This window comes from Hibiscus syriacus, unplaced genomic scaffold (genome assembly GCF_006381635.1).
Source record: "Hibiscus syriacus cultivar Baekdansim isolate YM2019G1 unplaced genomic scaffold, ASM638163v2 tig00116961_pilon, whole genome shotgun sequence".
NCBI lineage: Eukaryota > Viridiplantae > Streptophyta > Magnoliopsida > Malvales > Malvaceae > Hibiscus > Hibiscus syriacus.
In genome coordinates this window covers 464128-486064 of record NW_024063487.1, presented here as the reverse complement: position 1 = coordinate 486064, position 21937 = coordinate 464128, and positions in this window count along the sequence as shown.

Sequence of the window (21937 nt, the reverse complement as noted above, 5' to 3'; positions counted from 1 at the left end):
GGATTAAAATCCCTAACATTACTTAAGGAATCTAGTGTCTCATCTTACTAGACCAACTGGTTGTTGGCCAATGTGATTTTTTTTAATTATTTATACTAAATAACTTTTGTATAGAGGATAAATAAAAAATGATTACTCAAAATCGACAATTTAAAATTAACTGAAATTTTAATTTAACAGAAGTCTTTTATCATTGCACTACGAACAATTAATTTAAATTTTAAGATAGGTGAAAATTAAAACTTTAAAACTTAAAATACACAATAAAATAAAACAAAATTAAATTAAAAATGTATTTTTTAATTATTATTAAATTAATCCAAATGCCTTTAACTAAATTAAAATACTTCTTCTCTGAACCGGATAAAAATTATTAATTAAATATATTTTAGAATAATATTTTTTAAAATAGAAAGAGGCTAAAGTCATTAATTAATTTTCACATTCGAGAGTATAAAAGATCATAAATATCTCTGTGAAGGATATCGAGTAGAGGAGTCGGAAATGAATAAAAAATGATGAGAGAGCCATCGGGGAAAGTGCCCATCTTGGCGATATAGTCCGTCGCTGCATTTGTTTCACAGTAGATCTTTTGGAAGTCGGTGAACCAAGCTTTGTCGGTTTGATATTGATCGCACCAATTCAAAAGGGTTGTTAATAGACGGGGCAGAGAGTAATCGAACAGGTTAATAGACGGGGCAGACAGTAATCGAAGAGTTTTATTGCTGTCCGTATGCACAATAATAATTTAAGATATAATAAATAATAATAAAGGTGTGTTGTTGCTCGAATCTAACATGCCGGTAATACTTCATTTTAACATAGAATTATGTTGTTTTAATTTTTAATATTTTTATTATCTTATAATTTCACATTTTTAAATAATATATGATATATAATATATGGTGTAATCTAATTACTATATACTCTTTAGATAAATCTTATATTTTAAATTAATTTACTTACTATTTCAATTGCCTTAATCCTTTTCTAAAAAAATATTATTTACTTCACCTTTAGACAATCTTAGAATGTTTTTTTTCTTTTTTCTTGAGGATATGACTTTAACCTGAAACCAACAAGCACTATTTACTTCACGTTTGGCCATATAGATGGTTAAAGGAAAAAAAGAATTAATTAGTCACAAGGGTAAATTATGCGTTTAATATCTAAACTATCAAATTTGATTCATTTTAGTACTTAAACTTTTATTTTTTTCAAAGTCATACCTAACGTTTAGTTTTTGTATCATTTTAGTAGCTCGCCATTAAAAACTAACAGACGGGCTAAGGGGGCATCGCTGCGGTGGATGGACGACCAATCCGAACGGTGGATCACAAGAGAATTATGAGTCGACCAACATAATCCAGTTTTAGTCCCATCGGACGATTGACGACGAAGATCGGAGGATGAAGAAGTTGAAGAGTCCGTCATCAATTCGGGGAGTCTGATGCATTTTCTGGTGAAATGGAGGCCAAAATCATGTTCGGAAGGTCGAGAATGTGTGGGCTGGAAAGTTTGGTCTCCATCGACCGACAGATACGACGGTTGACAACTATAGACGCAGCAACCAGCGAGCCTGTCCGTTAAGTTTTTAACGGAGGGGTACTAAAATGAAACAAAAACTAAATGATATGTATGGTTTAGAAAAAATTGAAAATTTAGATATTAAAATAAACTAAAATTGATAATTTATATACTTGAAGTGTAATTTACCCTAATTATAATTATGAGCTTTTATGACTATTAGTGACGACCTTGAACTGCCACCCATACGTTACATTGGGAGGGGTAGGTTTACCATAAGGACGGATATAATATTTTAAGTTAGGAGGGACGAATCTCTAGAATTTTAGGAGGGGACAAATTTATAAAATTTTAGGAGATGATAAATTTATAAAATTTTATGGGAGAAAATATATTTTCAATAAAAAAAACATAAAAATTCTAAAAAATATAGTAATTTTAAATTTTCAGTGAATAATTATCCAAAAATAAGCAATCGTCCTACCCAAATTTTACAATTTGATGATAATTCTGTTTTGGAGTCCAAGTGATATTTAAACAAAATTATCTAAATAATGATAATTTTAAAATTTAAATTTAAGTGTTGTCGGGTAAATTAAAGAAAATAAATGTTAAATTCAAATTGTAAATATATTTAATATTTGTTTGTTAAAATTAACTCATCAAATGATCTCAGTAGTTACAAAGAGTATTGTTCTTCCTATGAATTTTGGGATCAAACAGATGTCTGTGGGTATGTGTGCATTATTAATGGTTAAGAAAGATTTTGAATATATATTATCTTGTAATCATCCAAGACCATTAAAAATATTTTTTGTTAAAAGTAAGTATTAAATATAATTAAATCATTTAAAAATATAAAATTTAAAGTATAATTTAAATTAAAAGCGTTAAAAAATTCTCTATAAGAAGTACGCATTTATCAATTTAACATTTTTTTATAGTTTAACGAATAAGTTTAGTTTTACATTACCATACAAATTTAATAATCGTTAATATTATTAATTTTCAATTAATTGATTTTTAAAAATGTTATCAAATATATTTTTGGTTTAAATCTTTTAACATATAATTTTTAGTGTTTTATATTTATTAAAAAATGTTTTCCTTCTCAAAAATTTTATTTGTTCATTTTTCATCCAACTTTAATGTAAAATTTTTTTGTTCATATGTATAGACATGCAACATCACAACTGTTATGGACATCCGCTCCACCATACCTTTGTTTCCGTTTTGGTGTCTTCACAAAGACCCTCACGATATTTGTTTTCTAATCAGTTTGTTGATAGTCACGTAAAGTCAGATTCGTTTTTTGGTAAAAGATCGTTTGTCGATATAATCATAATTATAAGGCAAAGCAACCTACCATATAGTTTAATTCACTCACCGCTCCTTTATCACTTCGTAAAACATTTCATTTGACAGAAACAATGAGATTTTATTAAAGTTATTAGGTTCTTTTGATGTTAGTCATAATTCTCAAGGAAGAGTATCATTGGATTTGATTTTTTTTATATTTCTGAATGAATTTCTTTTTTGTTATTATTGTCTCCATTTTCTCTTTATACATAAGGTGAATTGTCATATCTTCGAACTTAGAAAAATTTCCGGTTACGATGAATTTACCCCCAAAAATAAAGCAAGAGGAGCTGAAAGGAGGCTTTTACTAATTCATTATAACATTGCTTTCTTTATTCATTTTCACTTGCATTTCTATAAATGGTACAATTTCCAATTCATTTATCCGGATAGTTTTGTGTTCTACATGTAGACATTGGTCTTTGTCCCGTTGTTGTTGTTCTTATTATTATTATTATTATTATTATTATTATTATTATTATTATATTAAATAATTACATTTGCATGCCCAATTACAACATCAAAACGGGCCTAACCGGTTCGACCCAAACTAAACAAGCCCTAAGTGACCTAGTTCTAGCCCAACAAACTGAAGCCCAATAGAAAGATAATTAGGGTTTATTGAAACCCTAATCACCCATCGCTCCAGCCGAGCCTTACCCAGCTCTTGCCACCGACATCATCTGAGCTGAGCCAGTCTTGTCACCGCCACTGTTACCTCCTGCTGCATTGCTGACTATTGATGTCTACTCATGCCGCCATCGTTATTTCATCCCTACTATCAACACTTCAGTTAGACCATTGTTGTAGGCCAATAAAAATAGTAAAAAAATCTTAAATAGTTTTCAAGACAAATCTGAGACTATCAGCTACAAAATAGGACAATCATGCCCTATTTTCTGGGTAATACCGAAGCAAACCATAAACACAACAGGCAACACCATAAAAAGAAAAGAGAATACAATTTTCATAAAAAAGGGAGAATAACCACAAAAAATCGGAGATATTTTCGAAAAGAAAAATAGGAAAGGAAAACATAGGGAGAGAAAGGAGTAGCTTACCACTCGAAGTCACGCATCTCACTGTCGGAAAAAGGAGAAACCACCGAAAAACGAATGTAACCCCTTCGTTTTTCTTAGGTCTAGGATGATCAGCTTAGTATTAGGTTGATTAGGGTTTTTTTTTGGGTTATGGGAAAGCTGGGCTTCATTTTGGGATAATTTTTTAGGTCGCTAGCCGCCGTGTACAGCGGCGGAGGGCTCCCGCTAGTGGTGGTTGGAGCCTGTCGGCCTCCCCTGACGAGGGAAGTTAGAGAGAGGCCAAAGAGTTTAATTTCTCTCCACTCTTAGAGAGAAAGAGATAACCGAAAAAAATGAATGGCTTGGGGCCATTTTAGGTTAGTTTTCGGGATTATATACCCCTTTCGGTGCGATGTAATTTTGGGGAGGGGGTTCCATGTTTTGGGTGCATGGGAATACCATTTCCGCTGGGCTTACACTTCATAATTTGTTTATTTTAGTCATTATATGTAAGTTTTAATTGTTATGATATGAACTCCAAGCTTATCCATGTTTATATTTTAGTCCCTCTATACTAGTTATGTTATTTTTATGTTTATTTTAGTTTGAGTACCCTATTTTAACCTTTTTCATTTTAATCCAGAATATTGATGGAGGTTAAATTATGATTCTAGTCCCTAGCTTGCATATTATTCTTGTTTATGGCCATGATTTATGTTGGTTTTTCAGTTTAATCATCGAGTTTAGTTTTTTAATTCTGAATAGTGTTATTAGTTTATTTACAATTCTGGTGCTTAGTTTGTATAATATTTGCACTGGTTACCCTAATCTTTGTTGTTTTTTCTGTTTGTCTTTGAAGTTTATGTTTTTTTAGTTATATCTTAATACGGCCTATTCGACTTTTGTTGCATTGTGTTTTAACCTCTCTGGTATGATGTGTGTTATTAGGAGTTGTGAAATGTACATGGCTTCGATCAATATGTGTATATTAGTATTTTCTACAAAAAATATATATTAAATGTTATTTTTGTGCGGATAATTTATAGAAACGCGCCTTAACTGACAAGGAGTGTGTTTCCAAGAATTGTTCAAACAAAATAATGCATTTTATATTCGAATAATTTTTTTAAGATAATACATGTATTTTATCTATAAGCTAAGATAATATTAATTTTTATGGAGAATATATGTAAAGGTGCCTTAACGGACGAGGAATACATTCCTAATGTTTTTTCGTACAAAATAATACCTCTTTATATTAGAGTTGTTTTAAAATTTATTATGTATATGATTTAGAAAAATTAAGGCAATATTACTTTGTAAGGAGAATCCATGGAAATGCGCCCTTAACTAACAAGGAAGGTATTTTCGATAATTGTTCGTACAAAATAATATCCCTTTTAATTTTTCTAAGAAGTATCACAATTTAAATGTATATTCAAGTTTGCCCAATTCAACATTCATGTAACGTATAATCGCTTAGGTACCAATTTCGGGCTTTGTGGGGATGTTAATCCTTCCCCACACGTAATTGACTCCCAAACCCTTTTTAAAATGAATTTCTGGTTAAACGCACATCATTTTTTATCTTTGAAAACTATTTTTCTTAAAATAATTTTAAAAGGTATTTTTAGGTATTCGACTTACCTAACCCAAAGGTCGATGGTGACTCCAAATTTATTTATTTTTACATTTATTTTAAAACCCAACATTTTCCAAGATTAAGTTGAATCGATCCCCGCCATAGCCCTAAAAAGCATAAGGACAGTTTCGATAGCTTGGCGACACCGCTGGGGAAGTAATTAAATAGTCTGGATGTAATCAATTATACGTCATCTTTTTGGTTGAAAATGGTAAATATGAATGATATTTAATTTTTGATCCTTAAGTTTTGTTTGCATCACATCGTATTTTTTTATTAGTCGTACTAATATGATTGGTTTACATGTTTAAGATTTCTGACCTTTTTAGTTTAGTTGTTCTTGGATAGAGGCAAAGGATTGTGAGTTTCCCCTCATACACGCCATAACCGTTTGACATTTAGAGCCTTCAATTTGTGCTCTGTTCCGTTAGGTAGGGGTGAATGCTACGCTTACGTGAGAAAAATTATTTTTCTCCGTATGGGCTTTAGTAAGTAATCTCTGGGTACATATGCCTCATGTTTACGAGTGAAACATTGAGTTTCCTCGCATGGACATGGGGAAATGCATATTCTAGAATTAAATTCAATCCATTTAAGCCTATAATGGGTGAGGATCAAGGGTCTGACAGGCTCAAGGGGGCACCAACAAAGGACAATTCGAGGATCATGTTAGTAGTACTGAATTCTGCCCGTTTTATATTGAATCTTTGTTCACGGATCTCAAAAACTCACAAAGAGGAAACTCATTCTAACATTGTCCTTGAATCTATTTATTTATTTCTTCAATATATATATATATATATATGAGAACTAGAAAATTATGCGATTAGGTTTTATATCTCTATACAGGTTTGTGAACTAGAAAAATGTGGTTAGGATTTAGTTGCCAAATAAAAGCATGAGGATAAAATGTTGGGTAGATTACATGTGGGTAAGGTTTATGATATATTTTCTTGTTATTCGATTATTCATTGTATATACTGACACAATTTTATTTTTGTTTCTATTTTTTGGTACTGTTGCATTGCATGATTATTCATTAAGAAAAGTGTTGGTTCACGAAGTAGTCATCAGAGTAGAAGATGGTCATAAAATGGACAAGAGTTTTTCATAACAAGGAAATAAAGAATGTAGAAGTGAGGTCATTATCTGAAGATACTCAGAGGAAGAAGAGGGATAGTTTAACTGAAGACTACATATCAGTGCTACCAGAGGTCGCTCTAGTCAGTTTGAATCAAAATGATCTGCAGGGGCTACGTGAAATCTAGGAGAGTTGAAAATATGATACGAGGCATGCATTCTTGCAAAAGTATGGTGACATAGCTCTTTTGCTGTATGTGAAAGTAAATGAACCCTTCATCAAAGCTCTGATCCAGTTTTGGAATCCAGGATATAGTTGTTTTACTTTCAACAAAGAGGACATGACTCCCACACTGGAAGAGTACACCTCCCTGTTTCATTTCAAAATGATACACTTGGATAGAATCTACTCAAAGGCGACAAGAGTGCAATCCTTCAAAAGCAAGGTCGAAAAGATTATCGGAATATGAGAGAAATGGTAGCGGACCGAATCCAAAAGAAAGAAGAGTCTGACTGTTTTCCTTGGCCATGGCTTAAAGAACTTATTTTCAAACACAATGATATTGAGAATAGCATGGAATTGTTCGCTTTGGGAATTTATGGCTTAGTGATTTTTCCAAAAGTTCTTTGCCATATAGAATACACCGTGGTTGATTTATTTGAGCGTTTGGAAAGAAAAGTGAATCCTACTCCTGCAGTCTTGGAGGAGAAATTCAGGTTTCTTAACAGTTGTAAAAGAGCATAGAGTAACCGCTTTACTGGGTGCGTTCAGTTGCTTACTGTGTAGATCCGTAGCCACTTTTGGAAGATTGATCGATAATACAGTCATCGATTCTCAATTGCTTATTCACCCTTGAAAGATTTCATCACCAAAGAATGGCGTGAGCATCTCACAAGAAAAGATTGGGATTCACTTTTCAGGAATTTACAAGATCACGATATAATGTGGCACGTCCATTTGTTAGCCTTTGTCGATATATTATTCAAATATAGGGATTCTGATTAGGTAACTCTATTAGGGTTATGGGTGGAGTAGGTTATACTCCACTAATGGTGTTAAGGTAATATGGGGCATGCCAATTCGTCCCAGTCACCTCAAGACTAAGTAATTCCGAATTTGTGTACCACAGAGATCACTACAAGAAAAGCGCTCGTTTAATGTCAAATGCATAGAAGTTAACCTTTCAAACTAATGTGGTAGAAGTTGAGGTCATGTTAACACGAGATTATGTAGTTTGGATAGCTGTAAGGAAGAATGACATCATTCCCTTAGCTGACCATGATCGAGTTATTCCTTTAGAAGAGCAGTTGAGATATGTGACGTCTGAGTTGGAAATACTGAGGAGTGAATATGAAGCCGAAATTTCTAGAAAGAAAAAATAGTGTGAAGGTCTTAGGCCAGAGAATTTCATGTTAGACCTCGATATGAGATTCCATAGTAAACAGTTTCGGCTAATGCGAAAGAGGAAAGATGAGGTTGAGGCTGATTTCATGGACTTACAGAAAGATTATCTAAAAATGAATTGGGCCTGGGAAATTACTGGACTAGGAAAAACTTTAGAGCAGCGGAAGTTGGAACTCCACGCTGAAAAGGATCATCGAGTTAAAGACGTTAGAGCTGAAAGAGAACGTCGGGTTAGAGAACTAGAGTCAGAGAAAAAGAAAAAAAATCAGGAGCTCGAGATAGAGAAGAAGTCCTGGGCTCGTGCATTGAGTGGTGAAAGAAAAGAGGCTAAGGAATTGAGACAAAGGCACACCCTGAGTAAGAAGCAAGAAGAGGATCTCACTTTTGAACTGCAAGTGTTGCAAACTAATATTGAGGAGCTCAAAGTTGAAAATCAGAGCAGATTAAACGAGATAGAGAAAGGGAAACGAAGAGTAGAACAATTAGAAGTTGAGAAAAGTAATATGTTTAAAGGGTTCAGAATAGAGGTGAATAGCATGCTAAGTGAACTTGAGCTTAGAGGACGAATAATAGACAAGCTTGAAGCTGAAAAGAGGCAAAATAGTGAAGAGTTGAAATAAAAAGGCAACATCGAGATCATGTGCTCCAAGGAGAGAATGATGAAGTTTTCCTTTGGATACAATGATGTGGGACAAAGAAAAAGTGAATAGAGGTCCTCAATCAAGATATGCAAGATATTAAAGCAAGGAATGAGGAAGAGTTAGCTTAGGCTCAGGCAAAGAATGAAGAGTATAATGCTTACATTCTGCAACTCGAAAATTCCCTATTTATAAAAAATGGTCAGTACAGGCCGACAAACCTAAGGGTTAGTCTTGAAGATAATACCACTTTACGAAGAAATGTTCATTATTTAGAGGATGCCTTATGAATTTGTCAAGTACAGATCACTGGTATTGAGGGCACTATCCGAAGTACCAGGCGGCAGTGACAGAATGCGAATGATCACTTTGAAGACTAGAAAACAAATTTGAATCGTGTAATCATTGAAACTACGAATCAATTTAAATGGTGTTGCAAGGAATCTAGGAGAGATGGATAAGTTATCCAAAAGCTATACAAATCCAGCATCAGATTTGGGTTCAGCATACATTTGTACTTTATTTATAATTCAAGTTTTGTGTTCTGCATTTTATTTGCACTTTCAAAATTATTTGTTCAGCATTTTATTTTCACATAATTTGCATTCATATTCAAAACATCGAAATTAAAAATAAAGGGTACACTATAGAATACTGGACAATTCTAAACATCCATACCATACCCTGAAAAAGGTAATGGACGAGAGAATTGCCCAAATCGAAAATACTCAACTCGAAATGTATGAGACCTTCAAGAAAGCTCAAGATGAGATGCGTGAACAAATGCTGAAATCCCAGAATGATCTGATGGAGAAACTTGCAAGCATGTTACAAGGAAGAAGTATAGGTCGAGAAAATACCACAACTATTGGTGATGCTACCGAAAATCCTTTGTGTCCCCCATGTTTCGCACCACAAGTAGATCATGGAAAAACTCAAACTATTGGTGTTACCACTGAATAACCTCTATACCCCCTAGGTTTTACACCACCTCATGATAGAGCACAACAAGGTAGTGGATGTATAGCCAGAAAGAGTGCACATAAATTTACTTGGTATCTCCGTAAACCAGCAACAAGCTGAAGATGTCCCAGATTTTGACCAGGAAGGCAACAAAAAGTTAGGTAAACAATTTAAAGAAAAATGGAAACATCTAATAGAAGAAGTTAGGGCTATGAATGAGGAAACTAGCATGTATGGAATTGAAGCTAAAGATTTGAGTTTGGTTCCTAATTTGGTGTTTCCTAATTTGGTGTTTCCTCCTAAGTTCAAAGTTCCAGATTTCAAAAAAATTCGACGGCACAAGATGCCTCTCTACTCACATCACAATGTTCTGTAGAAAAAATGATTGGCTATATAGGGGATAATCAACTGTTGTTTCATTGCTTTCAAGAGAGCTTATAAGGTTATACCATTCAATGGTACAACCAATTAAGTAGGGTTCATATCAAGTCATGGAAAGATTTGGCAAAAGCATTTCTTGAACAATAAAAACATTTGAAAGATGTGAGGCCCAATATACTTGTGTACAAGTATGCCCAGAGATGGAGAGACGTGGCTGTACAAGTGCATCCTCACCTTGAAGAAGAAGAGACAATTATTCTCTTCGTAAACACTTTAAGAGCTCCTTTCATTACCTACCTCATAGGGAATTCCTCTAAGAGTTTTGTTGACATTATCATGGATGGTGAGATTATTGAAATGGCAATTAGGAGTGGGAGAGTCAATGGAGGTGAATCTAGAAAGAAATCACCAATGAAAAAGAAGGAGAATGAGGTCAACAACGTAAGGAAATATGAATCTAATAACATCATTATGTCTCAACCCCATGCCACATGATCATTTACACAAAACCCTACCAGACAAGGGGCGAGGGAGCCGAGGCAAGAAAGAGAAAAGCCCCAGTTTGATTCAATTCCTATGACCTACAAAGAGTTATTCCAGATATTGTATGACATACATGTCGTGTCACCCTATCATGTGTCACCTTTGTAACCTTCTTACCCTAAGTGGTATGATGCTAGCATTTAATGTAAGTATCATGCAGGAGTTCCCAGACATTCTATCGAGGACTACACTCTATTCAAAAAAGTCATCCAGAGCCTGAGAACAAAGAACGTTACCAATTTTGGTGACAGTGAGCAGCCAAATGTGGCCCAAAATTCACTGCCAAATCATGTATGTACGAGAATCAATGCAGTTACCGAGGTGAAGAGAAAGAAAATTATAACGAAAGTTAGCAAGGTGGAATCGCCTATGTATTAGGTGTGGGGTCAAATGATCAAGGTTGGTTTATTGATGCCCAGTCTGTCAGCTGAACAACTCAACAATGGAAATACATGACATTACCACAACTGCGAATAACACACTATACAACAGTGGCCAAATTTCCAAACTCTGGTACAAAAGATGATGGATGATAAAGAGATGGATGATAAAGAGATGGATTTTTTCAAAGAAGTCACAAAAGAAAAAGAAGTAGAAATATGTGCCTCTATGGGTTTGTCTAGAGGGGTTTACAAAGCTAACTGTCCTCTAATCATCACACCAAGGACTCACGTAGCAGAAAAAATAGCTCTGAAGGTGTTCATCACACCCCATCCACATTCCCTTATAAAGACAACAAGCAGGTGCCATGGAAGTATGATTGCAAGATTGAGGAGATAGTGAAAGAAAATGAAGAAGTATATGAAGTTGGACATTTCACTAGAATTAGAAGATGTTACTCTAAAGAACCTTAGAAGCAGGCTATCGTTAACAAAGGAAAGAAGGTTGACCTGCAGTTAAGAGAAGATGAACATGTCATCAATGAGCCAATAACTGATAGTGAAGTTGTGGAATTCCTAAAATTTCTTAAACACAACGAATATAGTATTGTTGAGTAGTTACACAAGCTGCCTACATGTATCTCAGTATTGGCACTTCTATTGAGCTCCAATGCACATCGAAAAGCCTTACTGAAAGTTTTAAACCAGACTTTTGTTCCGAAGGAGTTACCCGTAGACAAGGTAGATAGGTTGGTTGCAAATATACAGGCTGACAACTTCCTTTCTTTTTTTGAGGATGAGATCCCCTTTGGGATGATCGACAACCATAAAGCCCTACATATCACTGTTAAATGCAAATGACATAATCTGTCTTGAGTGTTGGTTGATAATGGCCTTGCTTTAAACGTAATGCCATTAGTGACCTTGAAGAAACTGTCAGTTGACAGTACACTCATGAGAAATTGCCACAATATTATCCGAGCTTTTGATGGAACCAAAAGGGTGGTGCTAGGAAATATCAATATTCCTTTAACTATCGGCCTAACTACGTACGTTGTGGAATTCCTTGTGATGAATATCATGCCCACTTAAAATTTCTTACTGGGGAGGCTTTGGATTCACCAGCCAGGGGCAGTTCCCTCCACACTGCACTAAAAGTTAAAATTTGTAATTGATGGAAGGTTGATATGTGTTAACGCTGAAGAAGACATCATCGCTTCTGTCTCCACCACTGCTCCGTATGTTGAACTGAATGAGAAAGTTATTGAATGCTCTTTTAGATAATTGGAGCTTGTTAATGCCACATTTGTGGCTGAATGCAAGTAGATACCCAAACCCATACTATTAAATTGTAGTAGAATGGAGCTCAAGTTGACCCTAAGGAGAGGAGAAAAGGCCGAAAGAAGGTTAGGAAGATTCTTACAAGGACCAATTAATCCAGTTTTCCCCATCACTAGGAGAAATTGCTTCAGCTTGGGATATCAGCTGACTCTAAGGGAAAAAATGAGAAGCATCAGGAAGAACCAAGAAATGAGGAAAACAAGGCTAGTTGGAGAAGACCTTAGCTGGAAGCCAATGACTTTTCCACCGTTGCGTAACACTTTTGTGTCCGGATGATATATGTTCCAAGGGAGTTAGCGAGAAAAAGGAGTTGATTGTTGAGATTGCCTTGAAAGAGCTGGGAATCAATGTCATATTGGACGATGAATCTATAGAAGGGAGAACTATGGGCCCCTACCCCGCACCACAGGGTTTATGTTGAATAATTGGACTGCGGAGTAATTACCTATAGTTTTCAAGTCTTTTTCTGAGTAATACATGAGAACTTTCCCTATTGCTTTTACCTTGGGGCAATAGGTGATTTTATGTAAAGGGTTAAACTATCTATTTTTATTAGTAACAATAAAAGATACATTCCAATTAATTAAAAATAACAAACATTCTCCCATGCATTTTTCTTTCTTTGTTATATGTATGTATTATTTCTTTCTATTTATCTTGATATGAGATAAGATTCTCCCAAATGACTATATGTATATATACTCTCGTTCTTTATTTTTTATGACCTCAGATATCAATAACATGAATGCTGATGACACTGACCCAGAAATTGATTTCGAGCTGCCTATATGTTAAGGGGGATTCTAAGATTGTGATGATGGTGAGGGATGTGACTTACCTTTTGAGTTGCTAAAAATGGTGAAAAGAGAGGATAAGTAGATGTTGAAAACATTTTGATATTTTGATATAACAAATTAAGTTAAATGAATTTTAAGATTTTCCAAAATGATTTTCTAAAGTATGTTCGATAAATTTATTCGAATATAAAAACATTACTCCAAATATTTCAAAAATCATTTTTAATCCTTACTTAAGTGTAAAATTAAGTTTTAATCTTAAAACAATTTCAAAATAATCTTTCAAAGTATTTCGAACCATTTCAAACCCAAAATTTCCATATTGCTCAGAGGGAACCGATTCCCTCCCATAGGGGGTACCGATTCCCCCTGAATGGTTTGACTCCGAAATTTCCAGAATGCTCGGAGGGAACCGATTCCCCCATAGGGGGTACCGATTCCCCCCTGTTCAACGGTCGAAATATTTGAATTTTACACTTAGGGAACCGATTCCCTATAAGGAGGAACCGATTCCCCCCACGCTCCAAGCTGTTTTATTAATTGTTTTCACACTAAAACGGCTATATTATCTTCATTAATTATCCCCAACGTTCAGAAGTGATTCAATGTGTATTTAAACAAGTTCTGAAGCCCTTGATCAGTAAGAAATTATAGAGAAACAAGAGAGAAAGCATCAAACACAAAGTTTGTGCAATTCAAGCCAATTTTCATTCAATATTCATTTTGCTTTCAAAGAACACTTATTGTGCTCATTTTTAATTTTCTTTGAGTGTTCTTTTCTTGTTCTAGAATTGTGCAAACATTTTACCTTGTGAGGTTTTCTTGTAAGTTTGCAAATTTGTAATCTTCTCTTTGGGAAAAAGAGTGTTCTCAAGAGTTGGGGTATACTCTTGAGGGAATTGTAAGGTTATCTCTTTGGCCTCAAAAGAAAGAACAAATTAGTAAATTTGTTGGAAAATCCTTAGTGTGGATAGCTAAGGTAGTGGACGTAGACTTTATTTGAGAAAGTCGAACCACTGTAAATCGCTGTGCAATTACTTTCAATTTTCTGCAAAAGCTTCCACAAAAATTTTAATTGTCAATTCACCCCCCTCTTGGCCAATTCCGTCAATCGATTAACTCAACAATTGGCATCAGAGCCTAACTCATTTGAAGGTTTTATCGCCTCTTGAGTCGATTCAGGAAGAGTTATATCGATTATTAAAGTCATCAATGGCCTCCGCTTCAAACTTCGACTCCGGTCTCGATTCGATGCCCGTCAACAAGCCTCCTTTCTTCAATGGAGCTAACTATGCCTATTGGAAGAATAGAATGATGTACTTCATTCAAGCAAGTGACATGGGAGCATGGAATGCTGTAGAAGAAGGATACATCAAACCTCTCACTCATCCAAGGTTGTGGAGTGAAGGAGAGACAAGAATGTTCCAGCTCAACTCCAAAGCCATCCATATTATTTTTTGTGCTCTTGGACCAGATGAATACGGAAGAGTTTCATCGTGTACAACCGCCAAAGAAATATGGGACAAACTTCAAGTCATACATGAAGGTACATATGAGGTAAAGAAATCAAAAATTAGTATTCTAACGCATAGCTATGAAAATTTCAGGATGAAATCAAATGAAGACATCAAAGCTATGACGGATAGATTTTCAACGATTGTCAATGGTCTCAAATCATATGGAGAGATCATCTCAAATGAAAAGCTTGTGAGGAAGTTAGTCTACTCCCTCCCAAAATCATGGCAATCAAAGAAGACGGCAATCATCGAGTCTAAGGACCTATCGTCCTTAACTCTTGAAGAACTTATCGGTTCACTCCTAACTCATGAGATGATGCTCGAAGATGAGGTGGACCTTGATAAAGTTGAAGAGACACCAAAGGAAAAGGAGAAGAAGAAAAATATTAGAGTTGCTCTCAAATCCACAAAAGATGAGAGTGATTCTAATAATGATGATGATGATGAGGAAATGGCATTATTTGCCAAACGGTTCAGAAAAATGATGAGACCTTACCAAGGAAGAAAATTCAAACGAAACGAAGGCCTCAAAAATGAACCAAAAGAGAAGGACCCAATCATTTGCTATGAATGCAAAAAGCCGGGGCATGTCAAATATGATTTCCCACAATTGAAGAAAAAGGGTCAATCAAAGAATAAGCACAAGGCTCATGTGGCTACATGGAGCGATGAAGAAAGTTCCAATGAAGAGGAACAAGAAGTAGCAAACTTGTGCTTGATGGCATTCGGGGAAGATTCTAAGGTAACCTCTAACTCATCCGATTTTGATGATTTATCTTATGATGAGTTATTTGAGTACAATGGGTTGGCTTCGGATTATGAGAAATTGTTTTTTAAATATAAAAATGATGTTTCAAAATTGAAAAATGAAAACAAACTCATATCCAAAACCAACAACGATCTTGAAAGTAAAATCAAAGATTTGCAAATCAAACTAGAAGAGTTTGAAAAGAAAAATTTAGATTTGCAAAATTTACTTTCAAAGATCAATGATGATCATCAAAAGAAAATTGATGATCTTAAAACTTCTTTTGATAAAGTTGGAACAAAATATTTTGAAAGAGGTGGAAATTCAAAATCCAACTTTGTTAGAAAAAGTTTTAGAAACTACAATCATAGAGGTCCCCAAAGAACCTCTAATGGAAAAATCATTAGAAGTATGTGGGTTCCTAAAGAACTCATTACTACTAAAGATAAAAATATCCTACACAAATCGATACCTAAGGGGACTAGGATTTTGGAAACTAATGAATATGGACCCAAAAGAATTTGGGTACCAAAAATCAAAAATTAATCTATGTTTGTAGGGAAAGGAGCATTGCTACAAGGCACAGGAAACAAATTCAAACTCATGGTACCTTGATAGTGGATGCTCAAGACATATGACCGGAGACAAAAGCCGGTTCATTGAGCTTAACGCCAAATATGGAGGAGAAGTGACTTTTGGAGACAATTCAAAAGGTCACATTGAAGGTATTGGTACAATAGGTAATACCTATTCCATACAAATTAAGAATGTTTTATATGTGAATGGATTAAAGCATAATCTTTTGAGTATTAGTCAATTATGCGATAAAGGATTCAATGTCTTATTTGAAATTAATGGTTGTAAAGTTATTGACATTGCATCTAATCGGATTATGCTTATTGGTCATAGAATAGGAAACATTTACATGGTGCATTTAGATTCTATTGATATGACTAATTTATGCCTAGTTGATAAGGATGAGCATGATAGTTGGTTATGGCATAGGAGACTAGGTCATGCTAGTATGAGTGTTTTGCAACGGTTAATTCAAGGAGACATAGTAAGAGGGTTGCCTAAGCTTAAATTTGATAATAATAAAATCTGTGATGCTTGTGCTAAAGGAAAACAAAAACGAGTTTCTTTCAAATCTATTAATGATGTATCAACTAGTAGAGTATTACAATTGATCCATTTAGATCTTTTTGGGCCAACTAGAACTACTAGATTGGGAGGAAAACAATATGCTTTTGTCTTGGTAGATGACTATTCTAGATACACTTGGGTTATATTCTTAAGTACTAAAGATGAAGCATTAGAAAATTTCATCACATTTTCAAAAATAATCCAAAATGAAAAAGGTTACTCTATCACTAGTGTTAGAAGTGATCATGGAACTGAATTTGAAAATCTTGGATTCATTGAGTTTTGTAATTCTAATGGTATTAGCCATAATTTTTCAGCACCTAGAACCCCTCAACAAAATGGAGTTGTTGAGAGGAAAAATCGAACTTTAGAAGAAATGGCTAGAACCATGCTTTGTGAAAATAATTTGCCAAAATATTTTTGGGCGGAAGCCACAAATACCGCTTGTTATGTTGTAAATCGAGTAATGATTAGGCCAATTTTAAAGAAAACTCCATATGAAATTCTCAAAAATAAAAAGCCTAACATTAGCTATTTTCATCCTTTTGGATGTAAATGTTTTGTTTTAAACAACGGTAAAGTAAATCTTGGCAAATTTGATGCTAAAAGTGATGAAGGAATTTTTCTGGGTTATTCCTTAAATTCTAAAGCTTATCGTGTATTTAATAAAAGAACTTTAGTTGTAGAAGAGTCTATACATGTTGTTTTCGATGATAATCCCCTTCCGAGGAAGGATTCTTCTGTTAATGATGATGTAGGTATTGTACAAGCAAATGACGTTAGACATGACGTTGGAGAATCATCATCAAAGGAAGAAACAAAAGATGAGGAAACTCATGATCCCCTCGAGAATCCAACCATTGAAGAAAGGGAAGTATCTTTTCCAAGAGAGTACAACTATGCCAAGGATGGTGAAATTATAGGTGATCCATCAAAAGGGGTAACTACTCGATCTTCTCTTAGAAATATCTGTAATTATGTTGCATTTATTTCATGCATAGAGCCTAAGAACATCAAAGAAGCATTAAAAGATGAACATTGGATTATGGCTATGCAAGAAGAATTAAATCAATTTGAGAGAAGTAAAGTATGGACATTAGTTGAAAGGCCTAGTAATAAATCTACTGTAGGTACTAGATGGGTTTTTAGAAATAAACTTGATGAAAGTGGTATTATAGTGAGGAACAAGGCTAGACTTGTTGCTCAAGGCTATACTCAAGAAGAAGGCATAGACTATGATGAAACATACGCTCCCGTAACTAGGATGGAAGTAATTAGAATATTATTAGCATTTGCATGTTTCAATGAATTTAAATTATATCAAATGGATGTTAAAAGTGCATTTTTAAATGGTTTTATAAAAGAAGAAGTGTACGTGGAACAACCTCCAGGTTTTGAAGATTCAAATTTTCCGGATCATGTTTTAAAATTGACAAAAGCTCTTTATGGTTTAAAACAAGCTCCTAGAGCTTGGTATGAAAGATTGTCAAATTTTTTAATTGAAAAAGGTTTTTTTAAATGAAAGGTTGACACTACATTGTTTTTAAAGAGAAAAGGTAAAGATTTATTAGTAGTTCAAATTTATGTTGATGATATAATATTTGGTTCTACTAATGATGTTCTTTGCCAAGAATTTTCTAAGCTAATGCAAAGTGAGTTTGAGATGAGCATGATGGGGGAGCTCTCATTTTTCTTGGGACTCCAAATCAAGCAAAGAAAAGATGGCATCTTCATTAATCAAGCTAAGTATGTCAAAGATATGCTCAAGAAGTTTGGACTGGAAAATGGGAAACCTCATAACACTCCAATGAGCTCTTCAACAAAGCTTGACTTAGATGAAGGAGGTAAATGTGTGGATGTTAAATTATATAGATCCATGATTGGCTCATTGCTTTATCTAACCGCAAGTAGACCGGATATTATGTTTAGTGTTTGCTTGTGTGCTAGGTTTCAATCATGTCCTAAAGAATCACATTTACTAGCTGTTAAGAGAATCTTTAGATACCTTAAGGACACTCCTAGTTTAGGACTTTGGTATCCTAGAGACTTTAGCTTTAGCTTGCATGCCTTTTCTGATGCGGATTATGGAGGATGCAAATTAGATAGGAAAAGCACCTCCGGTACTTGCCAATTCCTTGGAAATATGCTAATTTCTTGGTTTTCAAAGAAACAAAATTGTGTTGCATTATCTACCACTGAAGCGGAATACATTTCAGCCGGTAGTTGTTGTGCACAAGTTTTATGGATGAAACAACAACTTTTTGATTATGGAATTGAAGTAGGTACCATTCCTATCAAGTGTGACAATACTAGTGCTATTTGTCTCACTAAAAATCCCATCCAACACTCTAGAACTAAGCACATTGAAATAAGACATCACTTCATTAGAGACCATGTCACTAAGGAAGATATAGTTTTAGAATATGTTGATACTTTGCATCAATTAGCGGATATCTTTACAAAACCCTTAGACAAGGAAAGGTTTTGGACACTTAGAAGAGAATTAGGTTTAACTAACCTATCTTTACTTAGTGTTTAAAATAATTTAGCACTTTTAATAAATACTGAAAAATGCTTATAATAATAATTTTTGATTGCATTATTGCTATTAGTTAGGGGGAGTTTATGATTCTTAATGAAAATTAATTTTATGTTAAAATAATGTTTAAAGATTAATTTAATTGTTTGAACATAATTATTTTTCAATATATGAGTTGCCTATACCACTAGAGAAGATTAATTTAGCATTTTATGTGCTTAAAAGTCGGATTTTAGCATTTTTGTGCAGAGGGAATCGATCCCCCCATGAGGGAACCGATTCCCCCTTTGAAGGGGAACCGATTCCCCCCACAGGGGAATCGATACCCCCCCTGGGGTTCTGTTAAATCGGGCAGAACACCCCAAAAACCCCAAAACCCTCATTTTTCTTCTTCTTCCACCGTTTCTCACCCTCTAAGCACTCAAATCTCCATTCTAGCCTCAAATCATTGATTTTAATCGGAAATCACTTCAAATATCATCTCCTAAACTTGCAATCATCATTAAAATCGTGCAAACAACATCTAAATCCCCTCAATCTTCATCTTTCAAGGTAAATTTTTCTAAACTCTCTATTTCATTGATTTTGAACATAGGATTAGTTTTAATTAGTTCTAGGTTGAAATAGTGATTGGGCATTGATTATTTAGTGATTAGAAACTAGATGTTACAACTAATTTCATCAAAAACACAAGAATTTTCCAAAAAATTTTAATTTTTCGAAATAAAAAAAATGTTAATTTTCAAATTATTGTGTTTTGATTAAATTATGTTGTTGTTATAAAAACTATACATATATTGTTTCTCAAAACCATATTTTTCAAAAACTTTGCCCATTAGGATTGATTTAGAGAACCTTGAAATATTGAGGACTCATTTGAGTTTTGGGATTAATTGAATTGCATACATTTGTTTTTAAAATTGCAGGTTATCAATTCTATTCCGATTTCCTAAACCATGTCCAATCCTAAACGTGCTAGGTCTTCATCTAGTCGTTCTAGTCGTCAAACAAATCCTCCTCCTATTCCTCAAAATCCTATTCCAAATCTTGATCCTAACTTGACTATCCAAAATTCTTGTTTCAATCAACCGGGTCCTAAAGATTATCGTTATTGGTTTTACCAATATTTTGACTCATATAAGATTAGGGAAGAACGTATCCCATCTCTTCAAACTATGGTTGATATTAACTTTAAATATCTCCCTATCTTGCACGAATGGAAATTTGATAAACTTTTCGAACTTGAACCCATTGTCTATCATCAACTTGTTCGTATCTTCTACTGTAATGCCGTTTGTATCAAAAATCGTGACAAAACCAAAACCATAGGAGTGTGTTCCTACCTCCTAGGTCAATATTTCCATATTGATCCTGATTACATAGCCAATGCCTTAGGCTTGGATAATGAAGGTTTATCAAACGAAAAACAAGTTTTAGGCTCACGATATAAACGGAATGATAGTGCAAGTGTTTTAGATCTCCATGAGCGTTTTCTTCATCTTATGATCACTTTGTGGTTTTGACCATCCGGGGGTCGTTATTCTACTCTTAGAGCTTTAGACCTTTGGTGGTTGCATTGTTTTGAAAACAATATAAAAATAAACCTTTCCGAGATTATATTTGCTGAGATCGTTGAAACCGTTAACTTAGTGCCAAATAAGAAACTCTGTTCTTCACTAGTTTACGGTTGTATCCTTAGTAATCTCTTTTCTAAAGCCGAACTCCGAGTTGGTCTAGATACCTCATTTCCTATTAAGAAACAAATCAATCTTCTTTCTTTAACAAGAGCGGGATGGGTCAAAAATAAGGAAACCGGTGCATGGGTTCAATCTTCTACTCCGGGAGCTAGTTCTTCACAAGCTCCACCCGAAGCTAACGAAGATCCCGAGTTTGAACAATTAATGAGGGATATCGATGAAGCTGAAGAAGAACCTGAACAACCCGAGGAGCACGTACAACAATCGACTCAAATGCCTCCATATTTTCAATCCTTTATGGAGACATTTGATTTCCGTTATGCGACAATGGATTCGCGCTTTTCCTCTATAGAATCTCATTTATCCACAATGGGAGCTCAACAATTAGAGATTCTTCAGGAGATGCGTGCAAACAATGAAGCAACCAATGCTCGTATTAATGAACTAACTCATGAAATGGCTGCTATGCGAGCCCATTTTCCTCCTACCGATCCGGATGCTTGATTTTGTGTTTAGCTTTAAAACTTTGAACAAAATGAATATTGTTTCAACATTTTGAATTGTTTGATTTTGTGGATTGTTGGATTGTTGGATTTATGGATAGTGTGAACTTATATGTTTGGTGTGTTTTATTCATTTACATCATTATTAGCAATATGACCAATTTTTCCATATCACATTATTTATGAATATTGATTACGGAACTAATGGCTAACGTTTCTCTTAATTGTGATCTTAGCAGCTTATGCATACATATACCTAATCAAATGGCTTAATATTTTTCACGTTTATTTGAATCTTTTTGATTTAACAAAAAGGGGGAGAAGAAGTGTGTTTAAGTGTGTGTTTTTAAAATGATAAATGGGAGAAGTGTTAAAGTAAGGGGGAGTAATTTCAAAACTTGATTTCAAAATCTTGAAATTACTAAAATGTTTTGTTATATCAAAAAGGGGGAGATTGTTGAAAACATTTTGATATTTCGATATAACAAATTAAGTTAAATGAATTTTAAGATTTTCCAAAATGATTTCTAAAGTATGTTCGATAAATTTATTCGAATATAAAAACATTACTCCAAATATTTCAAAAATCATTTTTAATCCTTACTTAAGTGTAAAATTAAGTTTTAATCTTAAAACAATTTCAAAATAATCTTTCAAAGTATTTCGAACCATTTCAAACCCAAAATTTCCAGATTGCTCAGAGGGAACCGATTCC